Below are 27,782 nucleotides of genomic sequence, written 5' to 3' on the forward strand. Positions count from 1 at the left end.
AGGGAGACAGGGGGCAACCCTGTTGGGTGGCCCGTTCTATCGAGAATGCTGGTGAGAAAACACCACTTACCTGTACTGCTGATATAGGGGCCTGGTACAGTAAGGTAATCCAGTGTCTATATTTAGGGACAAAACTACATTTTCGAAGCGTCTTGTGAAGGAAGGGCCAATGGATAGCTTCAAGCCCCTTCTCGGCATCAAACGCAAGGAATAAGTGGGGGTCCTCTGTAGTAAGCTGACTATGTGATATATTAAAAATTGGCTATACCGTGTAAAGAGTCCAGCGGTTCCCTTATGAGTGGAGAGAGTTTGCTATGAAATCTCAAAGTGCTCTGTCAGGGGGTAGTGTGGTCGAGCAGCTTTAGGCTTAACAGAGAGGAGAGCAGGACATTTGCAAATACACACAATGACTAATAAATTACAACACAACTCAAGAAAGAGATCCACACCAATTTATAAAAATAGCAAGTATCTTTATATATGTTTAGGCATCAGAGGAAAAAACGTCCAGGCAAGTACATTTTTAAATACACATTCTTTTCACTTTAAAAAGAAGACACCAAGTGCAATTTCGGAGTTCTGCAAGGTTTTCCAATGGAAAGAAGATTCCCTCAGCAAAGCCAGTATGACTGCATCTCCACCTTAGGGTAAACACAGTTACCAGTAAAGCAGTCGCAGCCAGGTTCAGCGACCCCTTTACACCTCACTGTGCCAGCCCATGCCAGGTGCTTAAGTCAAACAGTCGCACATATGGCCTCTCTCCCCTGGCCAGGAGGACCTAACCACTGGAGGTATCATGCAAGTCATTGTCCACAGGCTAGTTATTGAAGGGCTGCTTGGTCTCAAGGTCCAGCGTATCCTCCACCACCTCCGAGTCATTGTTGGCTGATGCAGCCAAGTGACTGCCTCCACAAGGGCCCTAACTTCCTCCTTTCTTTTAGTCTCCACTTCCAGCGTTCCATATTGTATTGTACTGTAATTGCATTTATATAGTGGTTACTACCCCAAACCAGGCGTCAAAGGACTTTTTCAGCGAGTAGCACGCTACTCCGGAGCCCATAAAGGATTAGTGGTGAATTAGTATAGTGAAATATGAAAATAATTTGAGCGGTGGACACGTTAGTCTGTTATTTGGATTGAGAAGTTTGCATTTATATAGTACTCGCTACCCTTGATAAGATGTTGAAGCGCTTTTCAGTGAGTAGCACGTTACTCTAGAACCCAAACAAGATTAGTGGGAATTAGTATAGGGAAATATGCAATTAATTTGGGTGGTGGACATGTTAAGTCTGTTATTTGGATTGAAAAGGAATAGTGCAGGGATAAAAGAGGGAAGGGTCTAGAAATTATTTTTTGGGGGGGAAGGGCGTTTAGGAAGAGTAAAGGGAGGTGGAGGGGAGTTAGCATGGAGAAATATAAAATTAATGTGAGTGGTGGACATGTTAGTCTATTATTTGGATTGAAATGGAATAATGGAAGGAGGGATAGAAGTGTGAAGGGTCTAGAAATATATATACATATATATATTTTGGGAGTTCATAGCAGTAGGAGGAAGAGGTTTGAGATGAGTAAAGGGAGGTGAAGGGGTAACTGTCAGAGGAAAGGATTTAGAAAGGATTGATCGTAATAGTAAAAGAGGTAGGAGATGATGCAGGGAGGGGTAGAGGAGGTAAAAGTCTAGAAAGGGTTATTTTGGGTATCATAGTAGTGGTATAGGATGAGTCAGAGTTGAGTTAGAGGATATATTGAGAGCGTTATAGGGTGAGAAACAGTAGTGCATTAGATATCCTGAATTAGCAGACAAATATATAGCTACATAAATAAGGTGTAGGTGTGTGTGTGTGTGTGTGTGTGTGTGTGTGTGTGTGTTAGTATGTATCCTTGTGGGAGCTTGGGTGTGGTAACACACTCACACTGTGGGGACTTGCTGGCACTGTGGGGACTGTCAATTTACAACTTTTGAAAAAATTGCCTTGTGGGGACCTGTGTTTCATCAAGTGTGTTCATATTTCTACTCAGGTCTGCCCCTGTAGACAGGAGGTGGTACTGCAGTCTTAAACACACTTTGCATTTAAACACACTTTGCTTACCAGAAACACACACTAGCAGCAGAAAGGACAGACATTTCAATGGAAATGCTGCAGACCAACGTATTTATCCAAATTTTTTTCATGCAATTAACCTTTTCTTTATTTATTAAAATAAAAGAACAATAGTTACTTACCTGTAATCTGTGGTTCTCCAGTATTGGTATCTTTCCGAGATTCACATGCCTGAATCATTCCCCGTCGTCGGAGTCCCACGGTACATAAAAAAGCAATAATTATGCACGTAATAACCATAACATAGGTAACCTAGAACCAGGAAGTAAAGTAGCCATAAACTACAAGGAAAAAAACTTTCACATCTACGACTTGTCCAAGTAATTATATACAGTCCAATCAGGCGACAGCACCCGCTAGAATGCTCTCCGCTGAGGCTCTCAGATTTTCTCGCACAAGAGTGAACCAAGTGATAAGAGCATAAACCAGCCTCTGAGGGGAGGAAGGTGGGTTGCATGTGAATCTATGAAAGATACCAATACTGGAGAACCACAGATTACAGGTAAGTAACTATTGTTCTTCTCCAGTATTGGGGTATCTTTCATAGATTCACATGCCTGAATCAGAGTAGAAAGCAGTACGCCAATAATGCTCGTAAGACGCTATTTGTAACAAACATATGTACAAAAGACATTATGCAATAACATACCTAGAATGCTATACTATGCATAAATACATGTATATATGTATATACAGGGCAATGCTATGATATATAATAATCATGTCTGAAATGCGTGTGAGAAACAGTACAGAGGAGGAGGGAAGAACAGAGGCTCACCTTATTTATAAAGATTACGGAGAACCGCTTGTCCCACTGACGTATCTGGATCACTGGCAGCTTCCAAACAGTAGTGTTTGGTAAAAGTGTCTCTGCTGGACCAAGTTGCTGCTCTGCAAATTTGATTAAGAGGCACACCCGCAAAGAGAGCAGTAGAAGAGGAGATTGCTCTTGTAGAATGTGCTCTCGGAGTGGTTTGCAATGGTCTTCCTGCTTGCTGATAGCAAAGGCAAATTGCGACAGAAATCCAACGAGCTATGGTCTGCTCGGATACTCAATGTCCCTGCCGCATCCTTCCATAGGCCAAAAATAGCTGGTCAGATTTACGGTTTGTAGAAGTCCGTTTTAAATGGAACTTGAGACATCTTCTAATGTCAAGGGAATGCAAAGTTCTTTCCGCATGTGATTGAGGATTAGGAAAGAAAGTTTTTAAAATGATAGGCTCGTTGAGATGGAAGTTCGAAGGTACTTTAGGCAGAACACTGGGGTTAGTGCATAGCACTAGAGTTTGAGATGAATTGAAGAAAAGGTGGATTAACAGTAAAAGCTTGAATGTCACTGACTCTCCTAGCTGATGTTAAAGCCAATAGCAGAGACACTTTCCACGATAAAAATTTCAAATCCACTTTATGAATAGGCTCAAAGGGGTGCCGCATGAATTGTGCAAGCACCACATTAAGATGTCAGGATGGAGGTGGGCGCCAGATAGGAGAAAACATCCGAAACAATCCTTTGAAGAACTGCTGAATGATTCTAGCTGAATAGAGAGAATTGGAACCGTCTTGCCGAATCCTTGAAATAGCTGCCAGAAATACTTTCAGAGTAGAATGGGACAGGCCTGATCTTGCCACGTGTAAAAATAACGGCAAAATCTGTTCCGGTTTTGCATGAATTGGATAAATATTGGCAGATTGACACCATATGCAAAATCTCTTCCATTTAAGCCTGTACATTTTAACAGTGGCAGGTGCTCGAGCGTTGGCTAACACTTCCTTACAATCCGTAGGAATGTTCAGGTGTGCGAATTCAAGGTGTTCAGGCGCCAGGCTGCTAATTTCACAGAGGCAGGGTCCGGGTGGCAGATCTGTCCGTTCTGGATGGATAGGAGGTTCGGTATTGGTCGAAACTGAATGGGATCGCATTCTGAGAGAAGGAGAAGTTCGGCAAACCAGAACTGGCGAGGCCATCTGTGAACGACACGGTTCTCTCTTCATCTTCCGGAGAACTCTGGGAACCAATGGTATCGGAGGAAAGGCGCAAACATATATCTGTGACCAATTCATCGAAAACGCATTCCCGTGTGACCCCTTGTGGGGAAGCCAACTTGCAAAGAATGGGCATTTGTGGTTCTGAGTGGTCGCAAACAGGTCCAGGTCGGGACGACCCCACTCCTGAAAGACCCGATTCAACGTTGGTTGATGTAACTCCCACTCGTGATTGGATACTGTCGATCTGCTGAGGGAATCCGCTAGGACGGTGGTTCCCAAACTGTGCGCCGCGGCACCCCAGTGCGCCGTTAGTAGCAGCCAGGGGCGCCGTGCAAGTCTTTGGAATGTGCACATCATGTTGTGAGCTATTTAATAGTTATGCGTCTTTTGACGCCCTACATGTCAGCCGGCGTCAGAAGTAGTGGTATGGCCCGTGTTCATTATTATGCTTGGCTTTAGAGCCATTTGTGCGTTCCCGGCAGGACTGCATGATTTAATATCCCCATTGTTTTCTCCCTTTTTGAGATCGCGATCTGTCATGCTGGAAGAGCGGAAATGATTGAGAATCACCAAAGTAAACACACAAATTAGACTTTTTCAATGTGTTCCGGAAGGGCTTTGCTTTATTTCCAACAAGGTAAGGGCTAAGTTCCACAAAATATGTCACACATGACTGGAAATGAGTGATTCCTGCTCGAAAAGGAACCCAGCGCAAACATGCAATTAGGTGTTCAGTGCATAATTTTGAATTGATACCAAAAATCTACAAACACTCATTGCCCTATGTCAGAGTTTCGTGCGAACAGCAGAAGGTTTTCTTTGGGTCTGATTCAAGGTGAAAAGGAGCTCTAGATTCTGGCATCAGATCGCGCTCTTTTCTTGAGATTTTGGAAGGGTGCTTTAATCGTAAATCTACTTTTCGTAGGTACACAGTGTCACTGTTTGATGATTAGAATTAAAGAGAGAACCGTACTGCCTACTACCACTGCTCTTTAGTGGTAATATTTTAGAATGGGGTCCTGTTGTTTAGGGGCAAAAATACAAGTTGTTCCATTAGTCAAATTTGTAGTAAAGGACGATTGTCATGTGACACAGTTGCTGTTTCGTTTACATAGATGATTTTTTTAGTCCTACTGACCAACTCGTAACAGACTCATGTATCGGTCTCCCCTTTTTTTCGGTTTCTGCTGAGCTTTCAATAAATCGAAGATAATTGCATTTTATTTTTATTTATACTGTCGGCCTTTGCTTTGTCATTGGCCTTTCAGGAAGTGAACCTCATTTAAATATACCCAGCTGCAGCCCAACATACAGGGGAGTGACACACGCCACCTGTATAATCCGGAATCATGGTTTGGCCCAAGAGCGCGCGGCCGACATACCCGTGTACCTGTTCACGTAGCCTCCGTACACACAGGATGACTGTCGAGAGCTATTGCTGCCCGAGCTTTGCTGCGCCTCTGGGGACCCTCTTCACAAGTGACATCAAGTAGGTTGCTAGAATAACTGCAAAGACAAACTCGTGACCAAGCCTGTGTATTTTTAAAGAGGCCATCATATTTACCGTTTCCAGGGGAGAGAAATGAAAAATGAAAATGTGACGTGGTAAACCTGAAAAAATATCCAAAATGATGAGCATATAATAAGATACTTATTTTTCTCTACATTTGTCATTAAGATGTACTCTTAATTATGGCAAAAAGGCAGCGCCGAGTTTTGTCTGGTTCACCTGGTAAAACATAACACAACCAGTCTTACCAGGTCCTGGAATTTTAAATTCTGCTAAAAGCTGAGTGGGCCCATAAGATCAAGGGTGCCATCTGCCTTTGGCAATTAAAATTGTATGGTTTCTCACTTAACTAATGAAAGTTTTTATTTAACTTCTGTTAAATTTTAATTTAGTTACAAATATGATTATATTACCTTTATCGGCTTCATCCCAATTAATTTCAGGGAGAAAACTGGAAGTACTCCCGAGGACAGGCATACATACCCCACCGGTAAAAAAAAGTGACATGATTAGGAGCCACGGACAAATGGCAACTATGCCAAGGGAGCCACAGGTCGAAAAAGTGTGGGAACCACTGCGCTAGGACATTGGAGACTCCTGGAACATGGATCGCCGATAGGCTGATTCTGTGTCGTATTGCCCAGTCCCAGATTTCTTGAGCTTGAAGAAAGAGTAGGGCAGACTTTGTTACTCCTTGTTTGTTCAAGTAGTGCATACTTGTAGTGTTGTCTGTCCGAAATAGTACTAAAGCTCCCAGGATGATGGTTCAAAAGGATTTTAGGGCTAAAAAGATGGCTCGTAATTCTAGAAGGTTGATTTGGCACGTCCTTCGCTGGACGTTCCACTTGCCGTTGACCGTCATCCCTTGAAGTTGTGCCCCCCATCCCTCGAGGGATGCATCTGTGGTGATGGTGAAATTTGGAACTTCTACCAGGAATGCACACCCTTTTTTCACGTTCTTTCTTAGAGTCCACCAGAGTAAGGCTTTTCGCATCCGAGGAGTGATGCGAATGATGTCGAACGACCCCGAAATCTGCAACCATTGGTGGTTGAGTTCCTCTTGCAGGGGCCTCATTCTGAGACGGCAGTTGGGTATCAAAGGGATGCAGGAAGAGATCATCCCTAAAAAAAGACTTGAACAGCCGGACTGAAACGCACCTTTTTGATTGTAAAAGGCGGGCTAGCTTGCAGATTTTTTGTTGTCTTTCGTTTGAGACAAATACCTGGGTAAGCGGAGTGTCTAACGTGGCTCTCAAGAAGGTCTTTCTTTGTGATGGAACAAGATGAGACTTGCTGAGGTTGATGGAGAGACCTAGAGATTGGAAAAGTGACAGACATCTTTGAATGTGTGCGCTTGCGGTTGGAAAAGAATTCGCCTTGATAAGGCAGTACGGAAAGATTTGAATCCCATCCAGAAGGTGTGCGGTCACTGGTGCCAGAACCTTGGTAAATACACGGGGTGCTGAACGTAGTCCGAAAGGAAGGACTTTGAACTGAAAGTCCCTGCCAGCCACTCTGAACCGCAAGAGTTTTCTGTGTCTGGGTAGGATTGGCACATGTAAATAGGCGTCTTGGAGGTCGAGGGTGGCCATGTGATCCCCCGCCGAGAGGAGCTGAAGGATTTCTTGAAGCGTTAACATCCGGAAGTATAATTTCTTCAGGTATTTGTTGAGGGAGCGAAGATTGAGGATAGGGTGCCATTCTCCCGACTTTTTCAGTATCAGGAAAAATCTCGAATAAAATCCTGTTCCTCTTTGTAAATGAGGGACCCCTTTCGATCGCTCCCTTTCGAATCATCAAATTTATTTGGGAAAAAAGCTCCTTGAGATGAACAGGAGGTGGGCCCTTGGGAGGAGAGTTTGTAGGAATCTTTATGAACTCTAGAACATGGCCTCTGGCCACGATGTCTGATGTGATAGCGGACCAGTTTGAGTAAAATTGGGAGATTCTTCCTCCAACTTTTAAAGGAGAAGGCGGTAGAAGTGGTGGCAGGTGGCGGTTCTCATTGCTTCTTAGCTGAATCCCGTTCACGGTAGGAGGGCTTTCTTTTATTTCAACCTTTGTTGGTTGTAGCCTCCTCTATTAGAAAAGGATTCACGTCCCTTAGCACCCCGAAAGGGCGGCTTGAGAAATTGAAGAGTACCGAGAGATCTTGCTGTCTCAGTATCTTTAATGGCCTGAAGGGCCTCCTCGACATGCTGGCAAAATAGTGATTCCCCATCAAACAGCATGTCAATAATCTTTGCCTGGACCTCCTGGCGAAAAGATGTCGATTTCAGCCAGCTTTGCCTTCGCAGTACTGTAGCACCCGCTAGCTGCCTAAATCCTGTGGATGCAACATCCACGGCCGAATCTATTATCTCAGCAGAGATACGCTCCCCTTCTTGTAAGATCTTTAAGGCCTCAGACTTTGATGATTCCGGCAACATGTTGATGTAGGGAGAGATGTCCGACCACATCTGTCTGTCGTATCGCCCTAATATGGCCAGTGAATTAGCAGCACGGACGGTCGTCGCTGCCATGGTGGAAACCTTCTTTCCAATAGCATCCAGTCGTCTGCCGTCCCTGTCTGGAGGAGCTGTGATTGGAGAGGAGGAGTTTCTAGCTCGTCTTTGTGCCGCTTGGGCAATAAAAGTCAGCTTTCGGCTGGCCTATGAGGCATGCAGGTGAGTTATCTAGTGCCTTATATTTGTCTAGTCGAGGCAAGACCGGAGGAATAGAAGCAGGCGCGGTCATGACTTTCAATCCTTCCTTCCAAATGAAATCCATAATGGGAATGGTCTGTATCTGTTTCCTTGGCTGATCCTTAAAATCGTAGAGGAAGCACTCATCCTTCTTTGTTTCTATCGGTAGAAGGAACCTTTGTGTGGCCCTGTCCATAAGGAGATGAAAGCCTCCGATATCGAATGGATGAGAGTCAATGGGAGCTGGAGTTGAAGGGGACGGAGTTTGAATTTGGTAGTCGTCCCACTCCGTAAGAAGAGATCTATCGTCCACTTCTCCTTCTTCCCTATCATCGTCAGTGGTGTTAGCATCATGGGAATGATGAGACTGTACTGGAGAAGGTGGTCTGGGAGACCTTAAAGAAGAGCCAGAAGCTTGTGGCATAGGTGTCGATGGAATGGACTCTGCCGATTCAGATGGAGGAAAATGGTGATAATAATCATCCAACATGTATTGCAGATTGTTTAGCAGAGCTAAAGGCATCTGTGCTGTAGGTATCGTGTCAGGAGCTGGAGCTACAGACTCCGGGAAAGGATTTTCCTCTTGGTCATCCTCCTGATACTTAATAAGCAATTCCGAAGGGCTCCTGGCAGGGCGACATCTGTCATCCTCTTTGGACTCCTCATCATCCCCTCCAGAGTCTGTTATTGCTCTGGTAACTCAAGAGGTACTTTGGTAGGGGAGATATGCAATGGAGAGAAGAGATATGCAATGGAGAGAAGGCCTCCAACGAAAAACCACGTCTCTGTAGTAAAGAAGATGTTGTCGTAGACGGTGCAGTGGAGGCCGTGGCCGCAGATGCAGATGCAGACCAAACCTGCAACTCTGTGCAAGATGACAATTGAAGTGCCGACGAGGGGGCTGTCGACAGTATCGTTGTCGATTGAGCTGGTGTCAAGAAAGTAACCGTCGACGAGGCAGTAATCTTCGACAACGAGGCAGTCTCGTCGACGACGAGGCAGTCTTTGACGATGAGGCGGCCGTCGACGAGGCAATCTTCGACGGCGAGGCGACCGTCAACGAGGTGACCGTCAACGAGGCGACCGTCGACGAGGCGACCGTCGACGAGGCAATCGTCGATTAAATCTTTCTAACCTTCGCTGTCGGCGGTAGATGTAATTTCCTTCGTCGACAAGATGGGCTTCACAGAGACAGAGACTAGCGTCGACGGAGATGAAGCTGATGACATGATCATTTTTGGTCTCAGCGACGAGAAGGTAACAGTCGATGTCGAAGTTGCATCGACAATGATTTTCGTCGACGAAGAAGCCGTCGTCGACGGAATTTTTCTCGGAGGTAAATCCTTCTCAGGAAGTCGTTTTGAAGCCAGAGACTTCACAGTCTTTCTAGGGGGCGTAGTAGGCAGAGGCTTACTCTTTGAAGGTGGAGGAGCCTTTTTTGAGGTGGAAGGAAAATCAGAACACTTAAAGGGTTGTGTTTTTCTCGACACCTTAGCCCCAGGAGAAGACAGATCCTCCTCAGCCATCCCCTTCCTAGAGGACATAGATGAGCCAGAAGCAATACTTCCCACCTCAGATAAGGGGTTGTCTTGATTCTTAATCTTCTGTAGCCACAGAAGTAGATGCCCTTCTCTATCTGAGGGTTTTCTGAGGGTAGGTCCTGCATATCTTGCAATCTCTCACCTGGTGATCAGGATAAAGGCAATAAATGCACTTCTTGTGGGGATCTTCAGAAAACAGCCGGAGCTTCCCACAAGATTCACAAGGTCTAAAGAGATTTCTTTGACATCCTGAGGAGAAGGAATTCCAGAAGAATAGAAGAGTACTGAGCAGAGCTCAGGGAGACTCCCTTCACAAGACATGCGGTAGAAAATCTGAGAGCCTCAGCCTCTGAGGAGAACATTCTAGAGGGTGCTGTCGCCTGATTGGCTGCAGTTTGGACTGTATATAATGACTTGGACAAGTCGTAGATGTGGAAGTTTTTTTCATTTTTCCTTGTAGTTTATGGCTACTTTACTTCCTGGTTCTAGGTTACCTTTGTTATGGTTATTATGTGCATAATTATTGCTTTTTTATGTACCGTGGGACTCCCACTCAAACGACGGCAAATGATTCAGGCATGTGAATCTATGAAAGATACCCCAATACTGGAGAACTTTATTTACATGAAGTATTTAATTTAGACTTTTGCGTCTGGTTATTGTTTTTTTAATATTGCTAAAAGCAATTTGGGTCAGTTTCGAAGCCCAGAATACTTCACTGTAGCCATTTTATTCTTAACTGCAATTAAAGAATGATGGTGCTCTATGCTGCGATACAACAGAAATTGGTTTTAGCATTGTTTGCAACTAACTAGAGGCATCAAAGCTTATTGTCACATTTGAATGCCTGTAACAGGGATTCAGAGCCTTAATGTTGCTTTGCCTTTGTAATTTTAGGAATTTTTGGGGGTAGGTAGTAGTAAAGGGTAGGCAGGGTAATTATAGGGTTTAGGGGTGGTATGGGTATTTTTAGGGTTTAAGGGTGGGTAGTGGCAAAGAGTGGTACGGGTGATTTTGGGGTTTATGGGTGGGTAGTGGTAAAGGGAGTTAAGGGCAATTTTAGGGTTTTGGGTGGATAGTAGTAAAAGGTTGTAAGGGTAATTTTAAGGTTTAGTGGTGGGTATTGGTAAAGGGTGGTAAGAGTAAATATAGGGTTATGGGGTGGGTAGTGGTAAAGGATGGTAAGGGAAATTGTAGGTTTATAGTGTGGGTATTGGTAAAGGCACCGCCCACTTGGGAAGTACCGACACAGGTGTTGCTGTAGCTTGGAAGCTTGAGACATTGCGCTTTGAGTACCCGCCCCTGGACACGTGAAGGAGTGCCTCGACCAATCGCAGAGGGACACTCTGAATTTAAAAGGTGAACAGTGAATGACTTTATGTTTGAAGGCATCTGAGGAAGGCGTTTACGCTGAAATGCATTATGCCGATCATTGCACTGCCATTAAAGGAGCAACTTCTACTTACCTTTCTAGAAGGGGAAGGACCTTGGTTTTGATATATATATATATATATATATATATATATATATGCTCACCTTAAATATACTTAACATTCGAGGTAAAGGCTTCTGCGTGGTAAAGGGATATGTAATAAAGGCTTCATTGTAAAAGCATACATGGTAAAGGCATGCATTGTAATGTCATACTACCTGGCTAGATGCATTTTACACAGCTTTTCCCTAGCAGCTTGACACTGTGCCAAATTAATTCAGAAGTAGTGCACCGCACCCTTCAGCAGGATATGCCCTCTCAATTCTTTAAGATTTACATTTGAGTAAGAAGATTCTTAGGGCCTCATTAAGAGTCTGGACTCGCAGGGGCGCGGCGGTGGCAGTCTTCCGACGGCCCTATTACGACTAGGGCAGTTGAGTCACCCTGGGACCGTCACAACCACCAGGGATCTGAGATCCCTGGTGGTAGCGCAGCGGTCTTCAGTCCTGCCAAGCACATTACAATTTCCTCTCCAACATGGATTTCATGGCGGTGAGGCCGCCATAAAAACCATGGTGGAGAGGTAACAAATAGGGCCATGGGGTGCATGCAGGGGGGCACATGTTGTGCCCCCCCTGTGCGCATGCACCCCAGTACCTGCACGGCATGGACTGCAGCAGTCCATGCCGTGCAGGTACTGATGTTGAAGTTCCCATTGCGGTGCCTATTTCATAGGCACCACTGTTGAAACGCCAAAGAACCGTCCGCCAGACAGGAGAAAACTCCTAACCTTGCGGGTGGTTCAAGGACGGGCTTGGCGGTGCAGAAGCGGGTCGGTCCCACTCTTGCAATGCCAAACTCATAAGGCCCATAGACTGCCTATTGAACTGTGATTATCCATTTTGATAGTACTAGCATAAACATCCTTCTTATATATTTCATACTCGCTCAGTACATATTTGTAGTTTTAAATTAGTTACAGTGAATTGATCAGTCAGTCCTCCTGCCTCATCAGATGCTAGGGTTGTATTGTATTTGCCTTTATAGAGTGTTTACTTCCCCAGGCGAGGTGTGGAAAAGTCCTACAGTGGATGGTACACTACACCGAAACAGAAGATCAGTGCTTAGTCTAGTGGTCCACTATATGCCTTTATTATGTTTTCTGAGTTGCAGATTAAATTATTAACAGTTAGGTGTGATCCTTAGTGGGAATTATGTGAGCTGTCGTCAATGGCTGATGGAGTAAATAGAGGAGATTGTGTATAGTTAGACTGCAGGGTTATACTTTCAAAGAAGGACAGGTTGTGATTTATGAAATAAGGTGTGAGCAACTTTACAGAAATACAATAATGGAGAATAGCGCAGACATGCGCAATTTACAGTAGGCAGTACTCAGAGAGTGAAGGTAAGCAGAGGAAGGAGGGTAAGGAGAGGCACATTTGATACAAAGGTAGGAGAGATACAACACTCCAAATTTTTTAATTAAGGTTCATTTTTCATTCAGGCTTTTGGGAACATAGGGGCAGACTTAGTAACTTTAGCGCAATGCAGCGCAACTACCAAAGCTGCAGCACTACATTGTGTCAATAGAAAAGACAAAACTGTGCCATATGTACAAAGATTAGGTGCTGTTTTTCTCACCATAGCGCTGGCGCACTTTTGGTTGCTATGTGTCAATGTACACATCCTTGCACCGTAGTTTAAGTGTGTGCATTCTGTCAAGAATAGGTATTGTACTGGAAGGGGAAACTCCCAATACGAAAACTGTGCTTTAATACTTTTCGCATTTTGGCTCCGTGCTGTGGAGTGTAGCACAGTTTGGAGCGCTTTTCTAAAAACCTTACACCTGCACCATAGTAGATAGGAATTTTCATAAAAACACATGAGTGGCTGCATGGGAACACCCATGCAACAGCTGTGGAATCCTCTCTTGCTGCAAAGCAGCAGAAGTTAAACTCACATGCAACACAACATTTTAATCTAGGTTTGCATCACTTTTATGAAGTTTTATCTTTTGCGATTCAAGAGTTCTTATATTACCTGATATGAGCACAGCATTAGAGAGGAAGGAACCTTGTGTGAGAACTGACTTTCACTAGATGTTTGAGCCACTGAAAGCACTACAGTGCTTTTATTTTCGTGGATGTCTTTGTGTGTTATTTTGAATGACACAGGTGGGGGCAGGTTTGGACACAGTTTATGGCCTTCTCTCGCCATCTGGGTCTATCTGTTAGGTGCAGCTGAGATTGGTAAGCTACTTGTGGTTTAGTTATGGTATCATCTATTACACTTTTGGTGGGGTGAGGGAATATAAATAAGTGCTCACCTTAATGTAATTATATGTGGGGCTATTCTCCCCATTAGGGTTTCTCCCATATTATTCAGGTAAGTATATTTTCTTTCTTTTAATAAATATATTTGGAAAAAAACTATAATTGTGCTCTATTTATGAAACCTCATTACTAGGCTTAGGTGATGCTTTCCTACCGGACATCATCACAAGCCTTCCCCATTCTTCATTCTAGCCACCCTTCCCGGTATGGGATGGTTCAGGTTTGCATGTTCGGTCATGGCAGCATTCACTACCTGACTCATCGTTTTATTCACACATTTTACAAATTGACCCTATCAAATGTTTATTATTCCACTGAAGCTGAACTTGAGAGTTTTTTGGCATGGGCAGACACTGAGTAGCTCCAATGTATCTCTTAGTTATCTTCTGCTCACTGTCTCTACGCACTTTAATTGACATAACATTTGTGTCAACGCTTCTGTAACATTGCTACAATGCAGCACAAATTCTGATTCAGAGTTCACAAAACTGCATGGCATAAAAAGGTACATTATGTACACAGATACACACAGGCCAGATTTACAAAACTGTCACACAATGCAACACAACACCCACATTTATTGCACTGCATTGCGTTATATGACAAGGAGAGAGTCGGAAAGCACCAACTCTACTAAGATATGGTACTGCCCTACTCCATCCTGTCTATTCTTGTTTGTAAGAAGGATTGTGCAACAAAATCTGTGGGTGGTTGCATGCTAATGCCCATGTACCACCCATGGCACACCCCCTTGATACAGAGTAATACAAAGCAGTGCGTTGCGCTGCTTTTTGTTATTTTGAGGCAACTTTCCAGCGCAAAACAAGTTTGTTTTTGTGCTGGAAAGTAAATCCAACAAAAACATTTTGCGCAGGATTGTATCAATTTTCTTATGCAAATCCAGAGCAAAAGTTTGTCAATCTGGGCAAAATATGTGTAAACTCTGCATCTAAAGTGAATTTGACAGCACAATCTATGGCATTTTTTCTAGCATTTTTGGCCATGTAAACACACACTGTTAGAAATAGGATTCCAATGTCGAAAATGAAAGTTAAGTACATGTTCAGCACATGATAATCAAAATTTTATTTACCAAAAAAATTACACGCAGGGCTATTGCTCTAAAAAAGTTTCCGGATCCAGTCTGATGCCTGGGGAAAATTCTAAGGTAAGGAATCTGCAAAGGACGTCCCGGGGGTTGCATATGGCCCTCCTGACCTTTACTTGCGGCCTCCTAGCCAATAGCAGCACTGGGCTGCTGTTTACTCGATTCAGCACTAACATCAAAACGCTCTTAAATAAACGGCCAAGCATTTATTTGAAGAGTTAGTATATCTGGTAATGCATCACAAACCATGGAAGCTGCGTGGGAACATCCATGCAATGCATTGCCAGGGCAGAGTAAAGCACCGCAGCGAATTGCGCTGCGTTGAGCTACTCCAGTCACTCAAAGCCATGAAAAGTGGCTTTGCATGGCTTCAAAAATCTGACTTAGAGGTTTTCTTCATGCATGCACCATGCCTCGTGCTTCAAACGCAATAGAAGCCTCTCATAAATGTGCCACTTTGGTTTTAACTGTCTCACCTGTGACTATCCGCACTCCACCAAATGACTCCAGGATAAGGCAGCAATGAGCAGTGATGCCTGACGGGTGCTCCAGGTGGCATCAGCTCATGATGCAAATCACTGCCCAGGTTGAAGGTAACACGGCTTCTGTGTAAGCAGGGGTTCAAGACTTAACATTGCCAGAGACCATCTTGTGAAATTAAAATATAGTACATTTATAGAGGCGAATGTGAAAGCAACATTTTCAATAAACTGGACGTGCCAGAAATCTTTAACATAATGCACATTACAGCCACATAAACAAAGGCAGAGCTACTATTAGTGCAGCACATGTCATGGTACCAGGGGCCAGTGGTGTGAAATATTCACTGTCTGTCAACTATGGTAAAGGCCACTAAAATTATGCGATTCCTCAGCTGTGGCTTTTTTTCCGCATTATTAAGTATTTACTGCATTTGCCACACAATCCATCATTAGCTGCAAATTGTGCAGATTTTAACAAACCAATTTGTTTTTAGCTCAGACGGGTCAAAAGTTACTATTTGCACATCTTGCAAAACCCTTTACAAAGGTTAATTGGCCATCTTTGTTTCTTAGTAATGTATTTGGTAGTTAAACTGGTACTAATGTAGTGAAATCTTTGCCGAAACACCATTACCATGTGTAAAAATTACAAAATAATGAAGTAATGCTATAAAGTATGTGGCACTTTACCACATACTTTGCCTGCTGCATAATTTGGTGCTCCCTGCCACATAATTCCAGCCGCTCTGATTATGGCTGTTTTCCTACCCAACCATTGATAAGTGGAGGATGTTTTTCTTGCCTGCATCAGGGCTCATGACAACTTTGCTACGCCATAGCACATAAATAAATTCATACCCCATCAAAATTCTACAAGAATGAGCCTGCTAAAGTGCACTGGACTACCATTTGTTTTTATATTTATAGAGTAGGCCATGAGCTGAAAACAAAGCAAATAAATAAGTGATGTTCTTTTTAGACATATGTAAATATAGGTATTTTAGCATAGCAAACGTCTTTCAAGCACACACTAACATTACATTTTTACAGTGGTGGGTTTGTGGTGTTGTGCTATGTTTCTACTAGGATTGGCAAATGCACGCACTCTCAATAAACTTCTGTGATATAACTCTCCCATGTGTTTTTATTTTTATTCAATGTACCTTAACCAATCTTGTGTGAATCTACTGTAATCTATGCTGAATTAAAAAGAAGGTAATGAACATGATTGTAAATGCACACAGCGCCTCGACAGGGGTAGTTAAGCGCCATATAAATGCAATTACAATACAATACATGTGCATCCTAGTTATGTAAACTTGCCATCAAAATCAATCAGTCTATGATTTTCCGAGTGTCTATACTGTAGGGCCTCTGGATGCACCTCTAGCTTTTTAAACAAACCTACAGAACCTTATTGCACACTTTTCATCTATGCGTGTGTTATAGCTATGCGAGTCTCATCTTTAACATTCACACCAGTCATTAAAAGGAGATGCCTGATGTTCAGGATTCTTTCAAACGTGAAATCGCTGCTTTAAAATCGAGCCTGTTAATAGCTACTCATTTGAGTCTACTGCAGGTGGTGTAAGTGTAAACATAACCCCGTCCAGGCGGCGAGCGCTCCCTCCCCGCTCCCCCCTGTTTGTTGCCATCTCTGCGCGCTTTCCCTTAAGTACCACGTGACCACTTCTTGGTGCCTGAAAAGGTCGCAGTTTTATTTTACAACAAACATTTTTGTAACATGCAATCTGCATATTTCAAATTTCAACATTCATGGTCTTACTATAGTCCTTCAACGACCATGTTTCACTTTTATCTATTGTTCATTATTTTCTCTATTCCCATTCTGGACCCAGCCGCCCCAATTGCCTGGGAGAGGAGGGAGGGGCCCCAATCCCTGTGTTTCGATTCGCGGGTCTAGGCTTCAACTTGCTACCGATTAGGAGGGTGTCCCTTTCTGGGCATGCCCGGGCTGCAAGTGCCGTCCCGCTCGTCCTGTATCTTTTCGGGGCCCTCCCTTCTCCCAGGGGTCTCTGCCGTTTGGCATCCCAAGGACCTTACTTGAGCATCTACTCTATTTTCTTGCGGCTGGGTCCTTGTCATCTTCTCCGTCTGTACCCCTGCCGTAAGGCATCCCCGGGGTCCTGCAGGAGTGTCATCTCTGTTCTTTCTCTGGCGGCACGCCGCCCAACGGCTCCCCCAGTGCCCCTGGCGTGAGGCATCCAAGGACGCTGTGTGAGCCTTTCATCTATCTCCTAGTACTTTCGTTCTCTACTAGGTTCCTCGTGTCAGCTCCGCTACCCTTCCGCCCCTACGGCTGCGACGCCCGTATCCATAGGTGTGGGTGGGTGGGCTTTTCTTCTTCTTCGGCGAGGGGGAGCCTTGAAATTGAATTCTCCTGGGCCGTTGGCCCCTTTTAACCTCCCCCTTGCCTGCCTCTCTCGCCCCCTGATTGGGGGGGGGAGCTTCCATTGTTTCTGGGCCTATCATGCCCTCCCCGGCCTAGCCGGGTTTTCTTAATTGCGGGGGCGTGGCGTGGAGGGGTCCCGCCGCCGGCCGGCGTTCCACCCTAGGCCTCTATTGGGTCCGGCTTCGCCTTCCCCGGCCTGGGTCCTAACCCCGTCCAGGCGGCGAGCGCTCCCTCCCCGCTCCCCCCTGTTTGTTGCCATCTCTGCGCGCTTTCCCTTAAGTACCACGTGACCACTTCTTGGTGCCTGAAAAGGTCGCAGTTTTATTTTACAACAAACATTTTTGTAACATGCAATCTGCATATTTCAAATTTCAACATTCATGGTCTTACTATAGTCCTTCAACGACCATGTTTCACTTTTATCTATTGTTCATTATTTTCTCTATTCCCATTCTGGACCCAGCCGCCCCAATTGCCTGGGAGAGGAGGGAGGGGCCCCAATCCCTGTGTTTCGATTCGCGGGTCTAGGCTTCAACTTGCTACCGATTAGGAGGGTGTCCCTTTCTGGGCATGCCCGGGCTGCAAGTGCCGTCCCGCTCGTCCTGTATCTTTTCGGGGCCCTCCCTTCTCCCAGGGGTCTCTGCCGTTTGGCATCCCAAGGACCTTACTTGAGCATCTACTCTATTTTCTTGCGGCTGGGTCCTTGTCATCTTCTCCGTCTGTACCCCTGCCGTAAGGCATCCCCGGGGTCCTGCAGGAGTGTCATCTCTGTTCTTTCTCTGGCGGCACGCCGCCCAACGGCTCCCCCAGTGCCCCTGGCGTGAGGCATCCAAGGACGCTGTGTGAGCCTTTCATCTATCTCCTAGTACTTTCGTTCTCTACTAGGTTCCTCGTGTCAGCTCCGCCACGCTCCCTACGGTTTCTCGATCGGAGGGAGCTCCCCCCTTTGCTCGGCCTACCCTCGCTACCTACTCGTCACCTCCTAGCTTGAATATGCCCACGATGTGCCGCCTGAACTTGCCTCTTCCGTCCTTGTGCGGTCTGCCCTGACTACTACCATTTTTATGCACCCGTGCTGCTGGACATCCACCCCTGGGCCTTGTAAGCTTTGTCCCCGGTGGTGTTCAGCTCTCTTCAGGATTTCTACTTTTTTTTTTTTTTTTTTTTTTTTGCTTTGCCCCCTCTAACTACGCTTGCTGCGTGGCGCAGGTATACTGGGCTAAATTTTCGTAATTGACATCGAGGAAAGTGGGGGGGTGGGGGGGGGGGCTCTCCCCTAGCTGAAAACACGGATTCCCCGGGGCCTGGTCTTGACCAACGCCCTGACCACGGGTGGCTTTTGCACTGCCCTGTCCGGGTTGTGCTCTTACCGAAAATTATAATATGCCACATGACAACAACCCTTGGATTGTCCTACACCCTCGGGGACACATCTCTATCATTTCGTTTATGCCCCAATATTGCTGGTACCACCGCCCGCTATGCGTTGGGTTTTTTTTTTTTTTTTTTTTTTTTTTTTTGCGCAGGATTTTCTTTCCAAAATGTCTTTTAACTTTAGGGACCTGCAACTCCCAGGTCTTCGTTTCGTATAGGAAGTGCAGCTGTACCTCACTGGATGCTATACCTCTGGTTTGTTCTAGCTGGGGAAGTTATCTCCATAGCTAAATCTCCCTGTGTACTCCACGTAATTGAGTTTCTCGCTGTAATATGGTGATGCAGGGTGAGACTTTTCTGAGTGGTACTTTGTAAGGTATTGGGACGTGTGTGGTGAACCACTGCAGCAATTCACTACTATTACTGCAAATACTCTCGGTGATTCCCCTCCACTGGTCACCGTTGGGCCCTGTTTTGACCCCAAACGAAACCTTTTCTTGGGTGCTGCCTGAAATATTAACCCACCCGTAACACAACACTTCTCTGCCCCGTGTCTAAGCTGGACTCCTCTACAGCTGACCTTTAAACCAAGCAAAAGGGGCATCCGTATTTAGACAGACTGTTTTCACGGATCTTGCCCTACCTCTCCTAATACCAGTACCGCCAAGCACTGGACTCGAACGTGCTCTTGTAGCCTGAACGAAGGGATCATGAAGCTGTGCCTGTGACTGCTGCATTGTGAATAAACCCAGTGTTTAGTCTGACAGCCCTTAAACGTGCTCCCCACTAGCTTTCAACACCCGATTGCCTTGTAACCGGGCCTACCGACTTTCCTAGGTGTGTAACTCAGCGTATACAAACTGTAACCTTACACAAAGGCACAAGGGGTGAATTCGCGTGGTGTCCACACAGGCAGCCCGTATGGTTGGAGAGTGCTTGGTCTGAGCCCGCACCAGGCCTGATTTTTACATGTAACCCAGGAGAACCTATTTTGCGACATTAGAATAATGAAAGTCCGGGGATTAACGTACCTAAGCTCTACTCCATGCCTTGCAATCTGCATGCTTTTGACTCCGAAAGCCAAGCCAATGCATAGCTCCGTCTGTGACTTTCCGAGCTTGCCTACCCCTCGCCGCCCCTCGTGTGTGGGAAAGGCAAGCACAACCAGTAGGCTTGTTTGAAATCAGTGATTTTTTTTTTTTTTTTTTTTTTTTTTTTTTTAACCTGGGTTCTGCTGTTGGCTTATTGAAGTGGGGAAAATTCGCCTGTTGAGCGTTGTTAACCCCAGGTCTACGTATCTGGCTCGCCGCCTAGCAACTACATTGCCAGGTTTGTAAAGTGCCATACTCTGCTCCCGCCAGGAAGAACGTTTATTACCGTTCCCTGAAAATAGCTGGAGCACGGGAATGGCAGCCGGGCTTTTTGTCCTAATCTACATTGCAACACAGGCGCCCCCAGCCGATTCAGCACCCGGTGCTGAATCACGGTGAGTTCAGGGGCTAAACAAATTACACACCCTGGAGCATGCCCTGCCGGTATGAAAGGGCCTTTCTGCGCCCTGCCCTGGGGAGCTGCCATCGGAGGGCTTTCCCAGGCCTGCAATAGCTGCCAGACAATCTCTTTACTTTAATTTATGCTTAATGTACCGTGAACCTTTGCACTGACAAATATTTGCACGCTAAGGACATCATGCACTTTACTGTGTTAACTAAGTACGAATTGTAACCAGCGCCTGGTCTCTATTGATTATAGATCTCGATGCAACTTTGCACACACTGCCCCGCTACTTGCTCTTAAGGATAGCACAATAATATATGTGCCTCATCCGAGTATACAGGCTTTGATTAACAAAACAGTCCGCCTAATGCTTTCCTCGCTGCCCCGCCTTTGGCCTCAAGTCACCCTTGCACATGGAACTATTCTCGGCACACTCCTGTATCTGCCTTCTGCAGGTTCAAGACCACCCGCTGCAAATTCTGCCCTTTAAGAAGAAATGATCGCTGCTGTTTCTGTCCTCATCATCTTTCTCTGCCCTTGAGGGCCGGTGATTCCGTGAGAAGGAGCCATATAAATTACATGATATATGGCCGGGATAGGGAAAGGCACATGTGGCAATGTTTGCAGCCTACCCCAGTCGTGCATGGCTTTGCAATAATTCCAGCAGATCCCCTTGGGCATGCGCGCATGTCCTGTGCATGCAGTCAGAGTTGAACATTGAGAGCACACTGGCTGTCTATCAGCTCAGCTGCCCCTCATTCTGTAAACTAATGGGGTTTGTGACCCCCTGTGTAAGAGGAAGGCATGCCCCCAAATGACGAAAAACACGCATGCCTTTTGCACACGAGGCACAGCCTTTGTAACATTGACCCTGCCATACCATGTCTGTGGTGAATGTAGCTAGTGTACATAGGGTGAGCAATTTTGTCGTATGTCAGGTCTGTGGTGGGCATAGGAGGTGGACGCGTGGTGGACAATGGTGGGCAGTGACTCATGCCTTTGGGGAAAGGTCTGTGCCACAAGAAGCGCCATGGGGGAGGTTGGTACTTGAAACAATGAAAGTGCCTTCCTGTGGTTCAAAGATTCACACTGTCATTAGATGTCACCGCTGCATCTCCGCTCGACGTCGGTGAAACAGAACAGCAGAAACAAGGTCCGTTCGAGGGAAGGATGAGCAGGGGACCGGAAGTGGTTAAGGACCGTGCCGGGAAATGTCCGAGGTGTTTATTAGCCTGGGACTATGGTGTATGCCCCACCCTTGTCCCTGACACTTGCCCCACTGCACAAGGGAACCTTAAGGATCAGGCTCAGCGAGGCCGCCCAGTGCTCTAAGTCGGAACAATAGGCCTGGATTCATTTTCAGTGCTGTCACATGAGAGGTTATTGGGAAAATCCAGCCATTCTGGGAAAGTCTTGGGCGAAGTTGGTGCAGGCGGTTACTATACCTGCTGCAAAGGCGTGTCCCGCGTATATTATCGACTGCCTATGATGTAGCCCGACCAGCAGAGTACTGTACTCCAAAACAACCATCTATATACCGCCAACCTATACAATCGTTTAGAACCTTCATTATAATAGTGATGAGCTCATAGCTTTCCTCCTGGAACTGCCTATATACCGCCCTTCCTTACTGCCACAAAAAAGGGGTTACTGTGGCTGGCCTTGACCCTGTTTTACCAGATTGCTTTGGCCGTACCCTAGCTTTGCGCAGCCCCGCTCCTTACCTCTTTCGCTTAACTTCACTTCCGGGCTCGTTAAGGGGGCACCGCCGCCCGCACCTGTCTTCTGCCTTTTCGGGGGCACCGCCGCCCGCACCGACCCCCGCGTGGTTCGTGTCCTGCCGCGATTTTTCGCCAGTCGCTTGCTCGAGGTTTGCCAACTGCCCCGTGCTGGGTGTATGTGGGCCCGCTGCCATTTGCTCCTGGTGCCTCCGGGTGGCGGTGCCGGCATTCTGCCCAGCTTCGATCCGGCTCCTCGCTAAGGTCGTTGCTCCTGCTGCTCCGGACACCACCGTGTTGGCCCCAAGTGCCCGTAAGGTCGGCTTCCCCGGCCTTACTTCCTGCCTTCCATGCGATGGCGTGGCCTTCCTTTCCGTCTTCCCTCCTGACCGTTGTCCCTTTCATTATTCCGCCCTTATGACGGAGGTCTTGAGGTCCTGCTGCCGTGCATACGGAGGCTCGGATTCAGAGCGGAGCGGCACTGCGCGGGAACCAGACTAGCGCCCTCTTGGAGCCACGCGTCAGCCTCCGCGATTTCCTGCAAGGCCCCCTGGACACCCCGCTTGCATCAGCTACGAAACCCGATGTCCCCGCCTCTTCTGCTCGGATCATGCTGGCCGGTGTGGAGGCTCCTGAAACCGCAGCTTCCATTCTTTTGCCGCTATACACTTCCCGTCGCCGGTTCGTGCTCGCTCCCAGGTCATGTACATAATGCATGGTTAATCTTGTCCCAGCTCTGTCAATCAACTGGGAGGGGAGGGAACCCTTTCTGCTTCCGGGTTTAGGCTTCAGCTTGCTACCGAATGGGCGGATCTCCGTTTAGACCTGCCCGGGCCGCAAGTGCCGTCCCGCTCGCCCTGTGACCTTACAGGGGCCCTCCCTTCTCCCCGAGGCCCCTGCCGGCTGGCATCCCAAGGGCCTTTCTTGTGTATCTACTGTAACTTCTTGTGACTGGGTCCTTTGTTTTTGTCTCCCTCTGAGCCCCTGCCGTGAGGCATCCCAAGGGTCATGGGGAGAGTATTGTCTCTAATCCTTGTTGGCGGCGTGCCGCCCTTTTGGCTCCCTCAGTGCCCCTGCCGTGCGGCATCCCCAAGGCATTGCGAGAGCCTCTCATCTATCTTCTACTGGGTTCTCCCCTTTCTTTTGTTAGCTTAGTCTGCCTAGCTCCGCTACCCTCCACCTTGCAGCTGCGACGCCCGACTTTTAGGTGTGGGTGGGTGGGTTTCTTCTTCACTCGCCCTTGGCCCGGGAGGGGGAATTGTGGAGACCTGCCCTGGTGGCCCCCCTTTTATTCCCCCCCCTGGCCCACGAGCGCGACCCCTGATTGGGGGGGGCTCGCTCCCGCCTTCGGGGCCAATCCTGGCCCCCGACGGCCTAGCCCTTCATTTAAATTCCTGTGGGGGTGGCCGGGGGAGGGGCGCCGCCCCCGGACGGCGTTTTGCCCGGGCCCCTAACGGGTCCGGCTTCGCCTACCCGGCCCGGGCTCTAACCCCATCCAGGCGTCGGATCTCCCCTCCCTGCTTCCCCCCCTCTTCCAACCTGTTATGCTCTGCTACCTCAAATCACCACTGACAACTTCTGTTGGGTGCCTGAAAAGGTCGCAGTTTATTCATATCACAAAACTTTATACAATCGTAACGCATTGTTCAAGGTCATGTACATAATGCATGGTTAATCTTGTCCCAGCTCTGTCAATCAACTGGGAGGGGAGGGAACCCTTTCTGCTTCCGGGTTTAGGCTTCAGCTTGCTACCGAATGGGCGGATCTCCGTTTAGACCTGCCCGGGCCGCAAGTGCCGTCCCGCTCGCCCTGTGACCTTACAGGGGCCCTCCCTTCTCCCCGAGGCCCCTGCCGGCTGGCATCCCAAGGGCCTTTCTTGTGTATCTACTGTAACTTCTTGTGACTGGGTCCTTTGTTTTTGTCTCCCTCTGAGCCCCTGCCGTGAGGCATCCCAAGGGTCATGGGGAGAGTATTGTCTCTAATCCTTGTTGGCGGCGTGCCGCCCTTTTGGCTCCCTCAGTGCCCCTGCCGTGCGGCATCCCCAAGGCATTGCGAGAGCCTCTCATCTATCTTCTACTGGGTTCTCCCCTTTCTTTTGTTAGCTTAGTCTGCCTAGCTCCGCCACGCTCCCTATGGTTTTTCGATCAGAGGGAGCTCCCCCCTCGCCGCCTCCTACCCCCGACTGTCATAGGAAACCCCTCTGTTCCAGAACCCCCACGATGTTCAGCAGGAACATATCCATACCCACCCCTGTGAGGTGAACTCCGTCTCCGCTGTGATACCCCGGGGATCTTAAGTTTATGAACCCATGCCGCACGAAGCCCCAGCCATTTGCCTTACATACTTTTGCCATGGTGATATTAAGTTTTTTCCTAGACTTTTCCACGGCCCCCAGGTCAATCGCCCCCCGCCAGGTGCTCCGCACTATGATTTCTGAAAAAATTATGTCCGCGGGGCGTGTCATTCTTGCTAATGCTGTGAGGCCCTTCCGCATGTTTTCCAGGAGTGCCTTTCGCCCCATTGCCGCCAAGTCATTCCCGCCCAAGTGGACCACCACTGCGTCTGGCTTGCTGCCCCGCCGTAGTGCCTCCTGCGCCATGGACAACAGCTCCCCCCATCTCATCCCGGGGCGCCCCCACCATTCTATGTCGGTGTCCCGCAGCCAGATACCGCCAAAGTCCCGTCTAGCCGCTGCCCACCGCTGTGCCCGCGTAACGTACGAGTGCCCCACGATCCACACCTTCTTGCGTGTAGCCTCCGAGCCTAGAAGAGATGGGAAAGGGGGGGAGGGGGGGGCTTAGAATGCTGCTGGGCGAATGTACCGCTTGTACGCGCCGGATGCCCACCGCCCTATCCCCTTAATAGCGCCCCCCCCCATGCCCAGCCCTGCCGCCGTCGTTGCCGCACCGATCCTGAAGGAGTGCGACCCATATTCCCAAGCGGGGAGGCCCAACGCTTCCAATGCCTTCCTCATTACTGCTATAAACTGAAAGCGGCTGAGGAAAGATCCATCTTTGTGCTGAAATAGCGGCCCCGTCCTCCCCTGCACGCTCTCTAGGTGCCTCTTTAGCAAACATACCGGGCAATGGTCTTCATTGTCCGTGCAGCGCAGTCTGGTCCATGCTCCCTTGCCTGTCTGGTCCGTCTTGGACCTCCTTAGCAGTATGTCCATGTGCTCCTCCTGCATGACCACCCCTTCTCTCTGTAAGCAAGCTGCTCCTGCCTCTACCACCGAGGGGGCTACCACCTCGCTGACCCTATATGCCCCGAAGAAAGCTACTGCAAATGCCGCCCGGAACAGCTTGACTTCACACCACGAGAAGCATATCCCGTCCAGGACCCCCAGCATTGCCTGCAGTAATCTGAAATGGATGGGGCGCCTTGCATCCTCCGGTGCCTGCTGCAACCTACCCCACCCTTTCATGGCCATGCGGCATTCAAATCCCCCTGTTTGATCGGCCTGCCCTGCCAATTTCGTGTAGTAAGCTACTGCACTTAAATGTGCTTGTGCCCAAGATTTTGTTTTCCCTTCCTGGAAAGCCCACTCGATGAACTCCAGGATGTCCCTTTTTGAGGCCAACTGCCCCCTCCGCAGGCCAGCTTGAGCCCTGAAAGTTTCCCAGCATTTTCGATACCGGCTGTTGGTCTTTGGGGCCAGTGCATTCTCCAGCAGCCATCTCAAACCGCTTCCACCCATGCCCACGCTTCCTCCGGCATCGGGGTCATCTGCACGTCTGCGCCCGGAGCTAGCTTCCTGAATCTGTCCCACTGGAAACGAGAAATAGCCTCCGCCACTAAGTTTTCCACGCCCGGAATGTGCCTGGCCCTTAATGCAATGTTCCCTCTCAACTGGCAGCCCACTAACTTTCTCAGCAAGGCCGCCACTGCTGGGCAACGCGCTGTTCCTGTATTGATCGCCTGCACCACTGCGTGGTTGTCTGACCACAAAGTAATCTGTCTATTCGCTAGTTGGGAGGCCCAGATGTGGAAAGCTACTACAATGGGAAACAGTTCTAGTAGAGATATGTTTGAGGTTAACCCTGCTGTGCGCCATGCCTCCAGCCAAGCCCCTGCCGACCACGCCGTCCCCAACAGGGCCCCGAAGCCGTAACCCCCTGCTGCGTCAGTGTAGAGTTCCACTTCACAGGCCAGAGCCCAGGGGGCCCGCCAGATCAGGGTGCCATTGAACTCTGTTAGAAAACTCTCCCATTGGACCAAGTCGTCCCTTACTCCCTGCGTGATGCGAACCCTGTGGTGTTTGTGTGCCAGACCCCTCGTGAGCCAGGCTATCCGCCGGGCGAAAGCGCGTCCTGCGGGGATGACCCTTGTGGCAAAGTTCAGTTTCCCCAGTAGCTGCTGCAGCTCTCCCAGGGTCGCCTTCTTCTGCTGCCTCAACCTACGTATATCGTTGAGCATGTCCGCTATCTTGTCAGGTGGCAGCTTGCATGTCCCTGCCACTGAGTCCAGCTCTATCCCCAGGAATGTCAGTTTTGTTGTGGGACCCTCTGTTTTCTCGTGGGCTAGCGGGATCCCGAGCTCTTCCGTCAGCGCCCTGAAACTAGCGAGGAGGTTGGTGCAGTCCTCTGTGCCTGCCCTACCCACGAACAGAAAATCGTCCAGATAGTGGACCCGCCCTCCACTTGGCGTCCGCTGCCCCAGTTCCCATTCTAAGAAACTGCTAAAAGCCTCAAAATGTGAACATGATATTGCGCAGCCCATGGGGAGGCACTTATCGTAGTAGTAACCCCCATCCAGTCTAAAGCCCAACAAGTGATAGCTGTCTGGGTGCACCGGTAGTAGCCTAAACGCTGACTCTATATCGGATTTGGCCATGAGGGCCCCCTCCCCTTCCTGTCTAATCAGGTCCACAGCATCGTCGACCGAGGCATAGGCCACCGAGCATGCTCCCTGCTCCAACCAGTCGTTGACTGACTCCCCCTCCGGGTATGATAGATGGTGAATCAAGCGGAATTTGCCTGGCTCCTTCTTGGGGACTAAACCCAGCGGGGATATTATCAAGTCCTCCATTGGCGGAGTGGGGAAAGGGCCCGCCACCCGGCCCAGCCCAACCTCCTTTTCCACCTTCTGTTTTGCTACCTCAGGGGCGTCTTTGACCGATTTCAAATTAGTGCTCTCCCGCGCCCCCTTCGGGCCGCAATATGGGATGGGGAAACCGCGCGTAAACCCTTCCGCCAATAGTTTCCTCTCTGTGATTTTTTGGTACCTGTTCAGTAGTTGCAATAGCCTACCTGCTCTTATGGGTGTGGGGAGCGCCTGTCCCCCGCCCCCTTCACCCCCGGCCCCCCCCGTTGGGGCCTGCGCCTCACTTCTATTTCTTTGGGTCAGCTTTTGGCTTTTCTGCTGCCTGCCCTGTGTGACGCCGGCATCTGACCGCGGGATGGTTCCCCCCGCAAGACCCGCACTCATGCTTGAATTTGCATGCGGCCCCCCACTTGCACTCGTCCTTGTCAAACTTCCAACATGTTTTGTTGGATTTCGTGGCTGTTTGTCCCCTACCCTTGTGGTCCTTCCCATACCCTTCAAATTTGCCCTTACTCCCGTAGGCACGAAAATTAGACTCCTTCACCCCCACTCCTTCTCT

The 27,782-nt window shown here is 48.1% G+C and overlaps 1 protein-coding gene across 4 annotated transcripts in view; it reads right to left on the reverse strand.

The window, feature by feature from the left end:
* The window catches only part of LOC146871936 (DDB1- and CUL4-associated factor 7), a 919,103-nt gene that overhangs the window by 110,817 nt on the left and 780,504 nt on the right, over positions 1 to 27,782 (reverse strand). The window contains exon 7 of one of the 4 annotated variants that reach the window (XR_014981237.1): positions 15,173 to 15,301. The exons of the other annotated variants lie outside the window; for them this stretch is intronic. The gene's annotated coding sequence lies outside the window, so the exon portion shown is untranslated. The remainder of the gene's footprint in view (positions 1 to 15,172; positions 15,302 to 27,782) is intronic. 4 annotated transcript variants of the gene reach the window in all.

Source organism: Triturus cristatus, chromosome 1_1 (genome assembly GCF_964204655.1).
Source record: "Triturus cristatus chromosome 1_1, aTriCri1.1, whole genome shotgun sequence".
NCBI lineage: Eukaryota > Metazoa > Chordata > Amphibia > Caudata > Salamandridae > Triturus > Triturus cristatus.